Below are 14,002 nucleotides of genomic sequence, written 5' to 3'. Positions count from 1 at the left end.
TCTCACATATTATAAAGCTGAAACCCCCCGTCCTATTGTTTTCATCTAGCTTGACATTGTATGCACTAGTGTCAGACCCTAACTATACTAAAAAATGTGTGGTGTGTTTGTGGTGTCTGAGCCCCTGGAAGTCATAATTCATCCATTGTTTGCACTGGCTCTCCACCAGCTGGACTACTGAACAAGAAAAGGTGGAGAAAATTCAAAAAAGAAGTATCAGAAACTAAAGAAATCCAGTTAGGAAAAACGTTACTTGAATTTCACAGTGCCGCTGGTCTGTATCTGCCCAGACGTTGTTTTAGTCATTGATACTTTTCAATTAACTCCTAATTAGAGCGTGGTTATCCAGCGAGGAGATTGTTCCAGCCAATCAATTGGCTTAATTAATCTGCTAAGGGTAATTTAGCTGTTCGGCCAATGAGATGGTAAAACTTTGCAGAGGAAAACAAATTGCAATGAGACAGCAGGAGCAACGACAAAAGACACCGTTTTTTGTTCACAGTTTTATTTTCAAAATACCAGATCTTGCCCTTTTACTCATTAATGGATTTAAATTATACTTATTTAAGATATACTATTTTTCCCACATAAAGTCAAGACTTGACTAAAGAAGTTATCCACACCTGCAGTTCTTCACTCATATCTTCACCCTGTTTTTACCTCCATCCTCAGAGAAACCAGCCTCGTTCTGACTCCTATTATTAGATTGGATTTGAACCATTATTTTCCAATTCAACACATGAATCATTTCCCATTCAGTGAAGACAGAACCCTTCACGGCTGCTTCGCCACCTTACAAGGCTTCAGGCCTGGCTGCTCCTCTACACTATGACAGTATTTGAGGAGAATACAGAGGGATGGGTGAGTGTAAACTGAGGTCTGGCACAGATGCAATCACAGCCTGAGATGGATAAGCCTCCTTGTCTCTTTTTCACCATCTCCCCACTGTTTTTTCCTATTTTTCTACTTTTGGGTGAGTTGCATGATGAATATAATTGTGGCGTGGGAGCAAGCTGAAAGCAAGCTGGAGGACAGAGGCAGCATCGCCACTCTACTGTTAGACTATTAAAAATTTAACAGTGGCCAATGCAGTATCCCTGGCAAAGTTTCAGCAGCAGCTTGTGGGGTTTACTCACGTCTTCTGCAGTATCAGACACCAAATGTTCCCGTCTGCTCCTCGCCTCCCACTCACTGTCATGTAAAACTCCAAATCAGGTGCATAATGTTGAGTTTTTCACTGTGAGATGTGCAGAGAACACAGTTAGCTGGATGAGCGATGAACATAAAAGTACCACTGAATTAACATTGAATAAACATTGCATAGTTTGGGCATTTTCTAAATTAATAACATGAGCATTTGTTTGGTTACAGAGAGATTTTGTAAAGATATTTGGTTAAAATTAGAGTAATACTGAAAAAACATTTCTCTGAATTATAAAAAAGAACCAAACCTCCATCCATCCATCATTGCTTTTCCTCTAAGAGGGGGCTGGAGCAAATCCCAGCAGAGCGAGAGGCGGGGTACATCCTGGACAGGTCGCCAGTGTATCGCAGAGCAAGAATCAAATACACAAATATAACTCGCCTAAGAGTATGTATTGATTCTTTTAATGTCTTTATCTACCACGAAAAAAAAAGCAAAAGCCTGGCAACTTCATGGTAAAAAACAAGTCTCTGGGAAATCACTGAGCAACATAACCTCCATAAAACCACATCTTTGTTCTTATCCTTTCCCTAACAGAAAGTAAACAAGTTTACTAACAGGTTTAATTATCTGCTGGCTAAAGCTGCTTTCAAACATGCATTGAAGTCCGAAGATTCTCCGCACTTTCTCTGGAGGAGGTGCACGTGTAAACGTAAATGTCCAAATGAGAGCCTCCGGATTATCTGCGGACTTAGTCCTGCAGGTTTCAATAACCTTTCAGCTTTATTGGTTAACTTGCTATCATCAATTAGCCTTATTACTCAGTTTACTATTTACAATATTTGCCCAAACATCCAGAATGAATGAGGTCAGTGTGGTTGTCCATCTCAGATCTTAGGTTTTAAAATAACAACAGTACTGTCAGATATCAGTACTGAAATAATTAGCCTTATAACCAAATAGTTGGACAAGAGAAAATAAATCAACAACTCTAATAATTGTAATTTATCATAATAATAAGACATTTAATGGTTCCAGTTTCTTAGTTGTGCGCTAATCCTGTGAGTCTTTGACAACCCAAAAATATGTATCGGGCATTCTCACAATTTGTTGAATAAATGATCATCAGATTATTAGATAATAAATATGACATATAGCTGCAGTTGTAAATGTAATGTAAGCCCTAACCTTTATGTAATTGTGCAAAGTAACACAGTAATACCTTGATATTCTTTCCATATTTGCTTTCAAAGCTCTTTCCATCATGTGATTTAAACTAAATTTCTTCCTGACTTGAAATACATGGAGCCCTTTCACACACACACACACACACACACACACACACACACACACACACACACACACACACACACACACACACACACACACACACTGTCAGTATCCATGTTGCTCAGAAGGAGACATAAAAGTGTAAGAAGCAAAGTGTCAGAACAAACAGGAAGGATGGGCGAGGAAGCAGACAGGCTGACAGTTTTAAAGCTTGTTGGTGCTCAGCAGTAGGTAGAGCCAACGTGTTGAGGTCCTGACCTCAGTATATACTCGTCACTGAGAAGACAAGTGCTGCAGGGCAGCCTGGGATAAACTACGGAGAGGAAAGAAATTATTACTGTAGCTGCACCTTCCCTCTGCTACACACACTGCTTGGTTGTCTCAGGAATTAAAAATCAATATTTTATGTCCCCCTGCTTTGTCTGCATATCCTTTCATGAGCAAAGTGTACTTAAAGATATGATCCATGATATTATTATTAATAATGCCTGGCTAAACATTGTGATGACTGTTAGCCGTCGGCTGTTCCATCGTCCTTTGGCCCACACCTACTCAACCATGAAAATAGGAGCCATGTCTTTGCAGATGTTGTAACAGCAGCCATTAGCTTGTAATTACTTGTGGGCAAAATGTCCACATCATGCTTATACTTTACATTTCTTAAATGCCAAAAACACAACCTGTGCCTCTACATTGAGTTTTTATGAATCTAAAGACAATTGCAGCTCAGCTGTTTCATCCTATTCAGTAGTGTAACAGCTCAGCACTGCCATACGTTTGAAAATGAATAATGACTTTCCAGGGAGATAAGAGAACAATGCAGAGAATTGATAGAATATGCCCGGAGCGTTAAAAACTTCACTCCAGCTGTCACCGACAGTTGTTCTGTCGCTGTGGTCACGGAGGAAGTCATTTGAGTGGACAAACCTAATCGGTTGTTCCTGATTCAAGCAGCCAATTTATCATTCTAACCCGTAAAGGAACATGGCAGCGGTTCAGGTGTTGACAATGTAGACATGGTGTCCTCCATCATCCCTGCCTCCTCCTTCCTTCCCTCGCCTGCTGCCGCTCGCTGTGCTGTGTGTAATAAACTCTGAATCCTCTTCCTTCGATGGGAGCGCACACCTCAAAATCGGCACAAACAAGCTGTGGGGTCAGTTTGCGGTCAAGGACTCTCACTCTGTCTTTCTCTATATGTTCCCCTTGCCGAGATCATCCTTTGCTCTCTTCGTGCGCATGCAGGCATGTGTGTGTGTGGGGACATACTTTGGAGGATAAATGATTGCAGGCAGTTTTGAGCGTGGTGATCCAAAGCTGCACTCTCTCTTAGGTGTCCCTCTTCGACTGAAACTCATCTCGGGACTCATCATCCAGCCCGTGCGTGCGTGCGTGTATGAGGCTCTGCGGACTTTGTGTGTGAGATGATAAAGACAGCTTTGAGACAAAAGATCCAAACCTTCATCTGCATTTTGTACTCTGCATGTGTGTACACTCTGCGTTGTGTACATGTGTGTGTGTGTTTGTAGTCATGGAGATGGAGGGGGATAGAGTATTCCCTCTATTGCACTCAGCATGATGATGTTGGGAGAAGTGCTTGGCTGTGAAGACTTGTCTGAAAGAGGGTTGCTTATCTTCCATTAGACACATTACTGCCAACGTTGCCATCAACGTGGAGACACACACACAGACACAGACACACACACTCCCAGATTTAGAGAGACACACACACACACTTCTCCTGGGGAGGCACTTGGCAGGAATCGTCTGTTGGCAGTGTCACTGAGAGAGGAAAGGGGAGGAGGAGGAGGAGGAAGAGGGAGACAGGAGAAGAGGGGGACGTGATGTATCCCTGGTCCAGGATCAGTCATTTGCAGCCTGAGAGAGCTCCTCAGCCTCTGACTGGCTGCAACATAATTAATGAAGTATCTGTGTTCTCTGATTTTGTCTGTACAACTCTTCCTTCAAGTTCCATGTTGTTTTCACATTGATTATTCTCTTTTTGCCTGCTCACCGTGTCAATACAGTTCTGAGATGATCTACATTTATTTGACACGTATTCAGAGAATAGATGAGTTAGTTTCAGCACCTGTCATGGCACTGTATGGCGGTTTGAAATCGCACAATGCCTCATCTCCCTACAGGGATTCTGAGAAAAATTAAATTAATCACGAAACAAGAAGAAAAAGAAAAGTCACTCTGGCATATTGTTTTGTTCCATTTTAAAAAGAATCAAGGGCACGCTGCAAAAAGCTGCTTTCAGTGCTTTTTAATCACATTTAATGGAGCGATGCGACGCTGCCTCGTCAGCCCGTCGCACTGAATTTATAATTCAAGCACTGCTGAGACTTAGGAAAATAATCATCAAGTCCATTGTGCACATGGTAAAATACACATATCATAGGCCACCATATAATAGTTTTGTTATTGTAACACATCCTTAAACACACACACACACACACACACACACACACACACACACACACACACACACACACACACACACACATGGCAGAATGCCTTTGGCTAAGCTCCACAACAAGCAAATAATTATTGGAAAATTCATTAGAAAATGTGTTATTATCTTCATTCTCATGTTGGTATAGTTTGTTGGAGGGAAACTGACTCATGGGTAAACAAGCTCACTCGCACAATTACGGACATTCTTCTGTGGAAACAAATGTGTTAATCATATTCGATTATTATGATGGAACACATCAGTGAATGGAAACATGTTCAAAATGCTGTGTCCTCTTGTGATTTGCAATCTCAACTGAAAAAGTAGTTTCAATGGTGGAAAACCACCACTGACATTAAGAACTACTATTAAATCACTAAGACTTATAAGTGGTAAATCTGTCAACTTGACTGACAGTAACTGACTGTTCTGGTTCAAAATTAAGTGACAAACCAAGTCAACTCATGACAAATCCAATGTTACTACTGTATAAAGCAATAGCAGCTTCTACCAAAGACATGGAAGAACCCAACTGATACAGACTTTTGGAGCCAAATAACGATATAAGGGATTTAAAATTACAGATAGTGATTAATCTGCTAATATTTACACAACAACTTTTTTGCTATGATTGCTACAATGTCGTTATCAAACTCTTATGACAAAGAAATTGAATTGAGGCTAGATATTTTACAATTTAACCATAACCTTTATTACAAATAATTAACAAATATATAGAACTTGATTAAAGAAAATATTATTCAAAGTAAATACAATCAAAAGCACATCTTTCCTGCATTGTATACGTCTTTGTGAAAATTTTGTTGATCATTGTAAACATATGAAAACAAATAATAATAATAAACTACAATTTGTTATGGACAAACTATGAAACCATCCCCAACAGCCAAAGTGTTTTTCGGCATTGTCAATAAAATGTAAAATAAATGTTTTAATATGGACAAACATTAACACTGATATGTCTGTGAAAGACATAACCGATAAATCAGTCAAGCTCTACTATCATGGAAATGGAACAAAATGATACCAACCTATATAATCTCTATCTGTATTGTGTGTGTGTGTGTGTGTGTGTGTGTGTGTGTGTGTGTGTGTGTGTGTGTGTGTATATCAGATTTTAAACCGTCAGTTGCTGCCCCACTATATGCTGTTCATTAGCTTCTATTTCCATGTCACTGGTCATGTATCACTTTTCATTGTTTTGAACAGCGAACCTCTCTCCTAACCTCCTGCCTCCTCACCATGGCAACCGTCTTTGGCGGGCCTCCCCTGTTCTATATGCCATGATGTTATGGTCCCGTGTCATTCCCTGGGAATCGACTCATCACATCATCAGCAGGCGGCGTCCCGTGACTTGGAGCATATGGGAGAAGCTGACTTTGAAGACTGCTTTAATGTGTTTGCTTCCTACGCAGCCTTTCATGTGTCTGATACTGTAGCAAACATTTACATTTTGAGAGTTTTCTGACGCTCTGCCCAAAGGACAGGATGGAAAGCTTACATTATTTATCGAACTCACAGACAGTAATACTTTCAATATGAAAGAGCGACTCTTCCCCCCTGAACCTCTTTAATCCCGTCAGGACCACCAATGAGCCCTGTTGAGCCCCAAATGATTTAATGTATAGCCATAAAAACATTGGGATTTATTTTTTTGGGTCTAAGACACAGGCTGAAGGCCCCTTCGAGGTCTTGGTGGGGGGAGACGAGCACAGTCTCAGATTCATGGCTGATGTCATCTTGGCAGTTACACAAGCAGAAATAGTATGCATAAGCAGAGATAATATATAGTGTGGTATAATGGTATATTTTTCCATTACAATTTAAAGATAGGGTTGGTGATCCTGGAAAAGCGAGCGGGAGCAGGCTACACTTTAACCGATGATTGTGTTTAGTACAGTCCTGTGAGGGCAACAGGCACTGGCTTTTGTCAGATTACTTTATTGATGGCTATCAGGATGTGAACAGCATTTAGAAAAATATCTACTATACTACCACCATAACTCTTCAGATACCCATTTTATGTATTAGTAGTTTCACAATATGACAAAATGATTTCGTCAAGTGTACAAATTTGCCTGTTAATGCATAATTTTTAGAGGCAAGGAAAGCTGATTTGTCTGTATTTATGATCTGCGTTAACCTGAATAATGTTTCTTTCTGAAAGTTGGCCCAACTGCGTAAATCTACAAGAAGTGACCCCAGGATTTGGAAATGATTCACTGAATCTAAAATCCAGGCCAATCATTTTTATTCTCTATTGAAGTTAAGCTTAATTATTGTCAAGCCTCTTTTAAATGTTGTCACGAGAAGGTGATGACGATTTTACTCGTCAGTCTCATGTGTGAATAAGCACTTGAGTCACTATTAAATGCAGTCACAGTATCATAAAGGCTCCCGCAGCAGGATAAATAAACATAGAGATTTAATGCGTGCTTTGTTCTGCCTTTTGAACAGCACTGCAATAAATGTGTCAGCGAGCTATCATCTCTAATGCACAAAGAAAATCAGTTCATGAATCTCAAAACCTTTACAAGGTTCTCATCATTTCAATAAACACTGGTTCATGGTGCAGGATGAAATAGATTAAAAAATAAATCAATGCCAACTGCTTGAATATCTAGTATTATTAGTTTTAAATATCACATATAAGCAAAACGGACTCTAAATGAAGTGAATGTCTACCTGTGCGTATTTTGATTATCTTGAAAATTGCTCTCCTGATCAACTGCCGACTTCACTCTTCTTGATCTCATTATAACAAGCACACGGACAGAGCTTAAATATGACTGTTACACAAGTGTTCTTGCCCCCCCCTTCTCTCCCCTCTTTTACACCCACCTATCCTCTTGCCCCAAATGTTCTCCGCTCACCCCAACCGGTCGAGGCAATTATTTATAGGGGAAAGTATTTCCTCCTTGTGGGAACTGTTGGGTTTCTTTTTATTTCATTGTAAAGCCTAGACCTTAATGTGTAAAGTGCCTTGAGATAATGCATCCTGGGATTTGGCACTATACAAATAAAATTGAATTAAATGCATTTTGGAGGAAGTGCGGGTTGGACTCTGAAGCAGTTGTTGAGAAAATCTTAAGACAGAGATGTACAACTGTAAACTGCACTTGCTGTTTTCTTTTGAATCCAGACCCAATCCCTTTGATGACATGACCACATTCATTCGGTACCAACTGAAAACAAAATGAACAGCAGGATGTGCCACTTTAGCTGCCCTCAGTCATGAAGTGCATACTCGTGAACGCACATAGACACTTTTTCAGACAGTGTTATCCATTGCCGTGTTCCTGCAGTGACCGGGCCAAATTACATCGCTGTGGAGAGCCTCTTTCCTACACAGCGGGTGTGTGTGTCTACGGACACAGACACGGTGTGTGTGTGTGTTTTTGTGCCTGTGAATGACTCTGCATCCAGCGGTTGGAGCCATAGTTACCCAAACTCAAGCCAAATTAACTGGCATACGTGTGAGTACTTGTTCAAAGTATTGTTTCAGAGTGCACACACACACACACACACACACACACACACACACACACACACACACACACACACACACACACACACACACACACACACACACACACACACACACACACACACACACACACACACACACTGTGCTTGAATCCAATCATGCTCTTTCCCTCTCGCCCGGCTGCCAGTGATCCACATATTCTGTCTTTCATGTGCAGCTAATAGGCTCTTGGCTGTCTTTGAGGCCCTGCATGGTATTTACAAAAGGCTGCTGAGTTTGACAGCTTGATACCTGTGGGCATTGTATAATGAAACATGTAAACACACACATACTACACGCACACGCTAATACTCTTAACTCCTCAGCTTGGTGTGGTAGAACAGCGTAAGAGTAAATGGTCTTTTCTCAGTGTGGTTCGTAACGGTCGGCTGTGATGACAGCTGTTGTCCAGATAGACAATGAATCCTGTTGGTTAGAATTTGTTGTGTTTTTAATGCATGTCCTTGAGAATGTATTTTTGTAGTACTCATTGTTAGGGTTACAGTAAATATGTTCTAAAGCTAGGGTTGGTAATCCTAGAGAATCTAGTGAGAGCAGGCTACCCTTTGCAACCGATACCAGCAACCGGTACACCAGCCAATCATTTTATTCGGTCCAATTAAATGTATTAATCGTGCTTACTCCAGTCCTGCGAGGGTCATTTCAGCTCTAATCACTGCAATACAACAGATCCGGCTTGATCGCTTTAGTATAAATTTCTAACTAGCTTACAAAACTAATTCCTCGATGGTGTAGGTTTTTATTTTTTTCTGTGAACTAATTTCTTTATACCTGTAGTTCACACTACGAAACTCAAAGTAAAAGTGATCTTAAGGGATACTTCTGTTTTGTTTTTTTCTTCGGACAGAGCCAAGCTAGCGGTTTCCCTGTTTTTTTTATTTATGCAAAGCTAAGCTAACTGCCTCCCCCTAAGAGTCATATCAATGCTAGAAAGGAAGTAAGCACATTAACAAAAGTGACTTATTATTATTATTACCATTAATATTCTAACACTTTGTGTCTGTTAAAATGATAGACAACTTAAAAATAAGGGAGGAGTTCCTCATACAAGGCTTCTCCAGGATAGTGAAAGCTGGCTTCACTGAGACTGGGCAGCGAAACACCTTATTGCTAAAGGGAGCCCCGGACATTTCATAGCTGAGACATGTTGAGGCCTCAACCCCGACAGAGCCTGTGGATGAGGCTGCTCAGAGCTCTGCTTTACTGTCCCCTGGGTGGATTTCTGTCTGCATCTGGCTCAGAAGACCAGTTTGGCCTGAGAGGATGCAGCTCAATATTGGTGCTTCACAGCCCTAAACATGACAGGGTGTCAATGTCGAGAGCATGCTGCATATCCAGCTGAATTGCTACTAGAGGGAAACTGTAACCGTGGGCCCACTCAGTGCTGCAGACTGGGGATTGGTGATGAGAATATGTTGCATATCAAATCACCTTTGACTTGCATGCTCTGCCCAGCCGTGCATTTAGACTCAGACATGTCTACAGTGGCCATTTTGCCCTTTTCCCAGTATATGCATTCAGTAATGTGTCTTCAAAATGGGGAAGGTGCAAACCAGCATGTAGGATACATGCATCATCATCATTTTAGGCAATCAAATTTGTCCTCTGCTGGTTCGGCACTGGCAACATCCTCTTATAGTCTCTGTAGTCCTTGCACATCACTACACAATGTACATTGTGTTGACTTTTAATGGCCCATATAACATAATTGCATCATCCTTCATCCCACATCATTGTATGACTATTTTAAACCTAAACAGTAAATCATGTGCACACTAGTAGTTCTTCCATTGTGTGAAACTGGTTTAATAAGTTGAAGTAGTTTTCTGAAAGTAGGCCCAAATTAAATGTCCCTCAAACGTCCTCTGTGACTGTCTATGTCACACTGGCTCTGTTCAGACCTAGTATGAACATGCGTGACCATCATAATCATGACCATCAATTGTGATCATGAAGATAAAATTACGTTGTTTTTTTCCGGTAAACTAAGTTAACAGATGTGTGTCTGTGAGTCGTTGTGAGTGAGATAGAGAGAAAGATCAGAGTCAGGAGGGACTAAATGAATGACTACCTGCAGCTATGAAAGAAGATTTAACCAATTTTTTAAAAATATCAATCGTTATGTGCTTCAAAATGTCATCAAACTAGATCTTCTGTTATTATTATTTTTGAGAGACCCCTAACGTCCAAAGTTACATATTGTATATTTAAATTACTCTGTGTGATACAAGAACCTTAATTCAAAGTCCACTTACGTTGTTGTTGGAGCTTTTTACCACATCACACTGCCTTCATCAGCAGATGTGGTGCACCTCTAGATCCTCTTGTCCCCAATGGCTCAAAAGGTTACAGATCATACATGAAGAACCCGAGATATAGTTGAAAGCAACAGAACAAGTTCAGATTGATCTAGGAGCTGTTTCCAGGGTTAGAAATGGGGTGAAATCGCTTTCTAATGTAAACTGGTTGTTGAAGCCCAATCAGAAAAGACCTGACCCCCTTTGACAGAACAGACTATTTCACATGAGAATTTCTCCAGTATGAAAGAGGTGGTATGGTCTTGATAGGAGGATTACCAGCACATGAATGCATGAGGGTTACTTGATTTTTATACAGGCGATAGTTTGCAGTTAATGGTCAGAATCGAAACAAGTATATCTATTGGAAACTCTAAACTCTGATGCAGATGTGGTGAAGCCACGTGAACTGACTGACGGCGTTGGTGCATGTCTCATTAGATTTAGATTAGATTTGAGAATGTAATTCTTTCTAGTAGATTAAATGTTATTGTGCTTGTAACAGTGAGCCTCTGATAAGCTCTGATGTCTCGCTGTTGTCCTGAGATGTGCGATATGTCAAGCTCATTAGCTCAACCAAATTGTAGTTTCAGAAAGACAAACACAGCCCTGCTGCAAATGAAATCTCCTGCAGATGAAGCTTAGCATCGCTACTGCAAATAGAATACAACAGACGAGTTGTATTCCCAGTGTCGGCTCTGATTAGTACCGCAAAGACGCCACTCATTCTGTTTTTAGAGAGTTGTTCCGGTGTGATAGCTCAGTGTCTCTCCGAGGAGGCATGACGTGATGTGTTCCTATTTGATGTGACACTTTTCGCGCCTGTTATTCTTTTTTTAATCTGCAGTGACAAAGTCATGCTCTCTTTGTGTTTTTCTTTTTCTTTTCCTCCGTCTCACGCTTCCCTCACCCTCCACTTTCCTCACCTCCGTTTCCCTCTCTCTAGACGTGTTAATGTGGCAGCGGTGTCACTGATGTGGCAGCCGCCAGGAAGATGAAAAGATCAGTTGCTGATGCAGGCAGGGCAGACGTTCACCTCTCACAGGCAAAGAGTTTTTTCACCTCTGATTATCTGACTGTGATTTAGGATACTTAAAAATTCCGGGCAAGTTTTGGAAAGTAGGCCAGGTGCCCCCAGCTCCTCGTGCTGCTGTCGTCAGACCTAAGGAAGTTTTTAGTGTGATTTGTTTTTTCTTAGTGTAATGGGCTGCACTAAACTGAGACTGCACAGTTATTTAAAAATGATGCTTCCCTCTCCTCAGTTTTCACAACTAGTTTATCACAAGCAAAATTGACCATTTGACATTTATTCTGAATCAGTAAACATTGTTATGCTTTGTAGCTTTTATTGAGCCTCAGTAAATGGCAGCCTTGCCAGACTCAAGCCCCAGTGTTGCCTTCACAGTCACCACTGTTCAGCCACTGCTGTATATCACCATGATTTTTTTTTTTTTAATTAGACGACCAGACACAAAGAGCTTGTAGGATTTTTTCTACTTTGTCTAGAATTTCTTTCAGGTGAAGAAAAAGGCAATTCACTCCTAACAGATGAATAAGTGTGAGTATCAGGCTTTAGTGCGACCAATATTTATGCTCATTCAAAATGTGATTGTCGGTGCATGGCATTGTTACAAGATAATAGACTGATGGGGGTAATGGGTTTTATTTACACACTCACAAAGCAACATTCAGTGGTGTCACTTTTATGGAAACTGCATAAGCATTAGTTGATGAAGAGTAAGGGTTGGGGTCTCGACAACCACTCATCCAAAATCACTTTACAGTCAATGCTTCTCTACCTGGGGTGCCACAACAAACCCACCAAGTTTGAAGCCAGTCGAATAAACTGTTGAGAAAATTGAAGGACGGACAGACAGACAGACCCAAGCACATTTTCCACTGGTCAGAAAACCCATTAACACCCACTAACATCTGCTGGTAATGAGATTGGATACAATTGGCATTCGCTTCTGGGTCAAATGACTCTGCAGTAGATGGCTCCGATCTGCAGTGATGGAAACATGACATCTGGCTGAACGCACCAATTTAACAAAACAGCGAGATGAGAGCAAGCCTCAGTTGTCGATCCATTCGTGACGTCAAACGTGACGCACAGGTTGGTAAAAACATAGAGGCAAACTCCTCTCTTGGCAAAAGAAAGTTAGAAAGTTTACCCATGTATACCCACTAATTTTGGTGTAAAGGCCAGGTAAGAAATATAGTCCTCTCATATCATTTGAATGGAGCAGTTTTGTTGGCACTATTTTATTTTGCAAATGAAAAAAAGTCACTTCATAATAGGGATGTCGGGATTAACCGATTTTACAGCTCCGAAGGATACTTTTTCCATAGTATCGCTAATTGTTAAAACCGTGAAACCGTGATATTTCCTCCGACAATAATCGTGGCACCAAAATTTCAAATCGTCACATCCCTACTTCATATTACTGGTAGAGTAAATTATGAACCGTCTTTTTGTACTGTTTACCCGGCAGTCTTTTCAAGAATGACAGAATTGCTGCAGTGACATCTTACCAGAGATGTGAAATTCAGTCTCTTAATATCTCACTCATAATCTTTACAAATGGCTGTGCAGTGTTTGGGCATCTGATAAACCTTCAAACTCATAAATCTATCTGCACTGTTGCAGGGTTTGTTGACAAAACGATAACTGGGCCCTGCTTTTTCAGGTACTGGTCACTGGTGATACGATACAATACGATCCAGGAAGATTTGACAAAGAAATCCATTAGATCCATCAGAGTGAAGGCTTAAGGCATATTCTATCTGGACCAGACTTTGTGACAATTCTGACTGTATGTGTCGACTGCTCATGCTCTTGGTACAATCTATCCACCTACTGGAATGGAATGTGTCATCAGGTACGTGTGTGTGGAACACCAGGCCAATGCACACCCATTTTTTATTATGAATGGAAGCGTGGGCATGTATGTGTGAACGGGACAAATTCATGAATCTCAACGGACACAGGATACAGAAAATATGTTCAACTCTTCAGAAGTCCGCTGCTCAGCTGTTTGACAGTGCTAAGAGTATGGAATTTACACCTCAAGCTTTTGCTGGTCATGGTGGTTATTGGAAAAGGGTTTGTTAGTAATTGATTCCTCACTGTCCTGATCAACCTCACTATTGCTGAATATAATCCTAAATAATACAGTTGAAGTTGGGAAGTTATCACAAGAGTGATCATGCTATCTTTTACAGTTATGATGATGCTTGCACGTGTT

At 40.7% G+C, this 14,002-nt stretch overlaps 1 protein-coding gene across 1 annotated transcript in view; it reads left to right on the top strand.

The window, feature by feature from the left end:
* LOC118110991 (V-set and transmembrane domain-containing protein 2-like protein) overlaps positions 1-14,002 on the top strand; it is a 48,306-nt gene that overhangs the window by 3,821 nt on the left and 30,483 nt on the right. The gene's annotated exons all lie outside the window — the stretch shown is intronic.

Source organism: Hippoglossus stenolepis, chromosome 6 (assembly GCF_022539355.2).
Source record: "Hippoglossus stenolepis isolate QCI-W04-F060 chromosome 6, HSTE1.2, whole genome shotgun sequence".
Lineage (NCBI taxonomy): Eukaryota > Metazoa > Chordata > Actinopteri > Pleuronectiformes > Pleuronectidae > Hippoglossus > Hippoglossus stenolepis.
The sequence above is the reverse complement of the archived record's forward strand: the minus strand, read 5'-3'. Positions and strand labels throughout refer to the sequence as shown.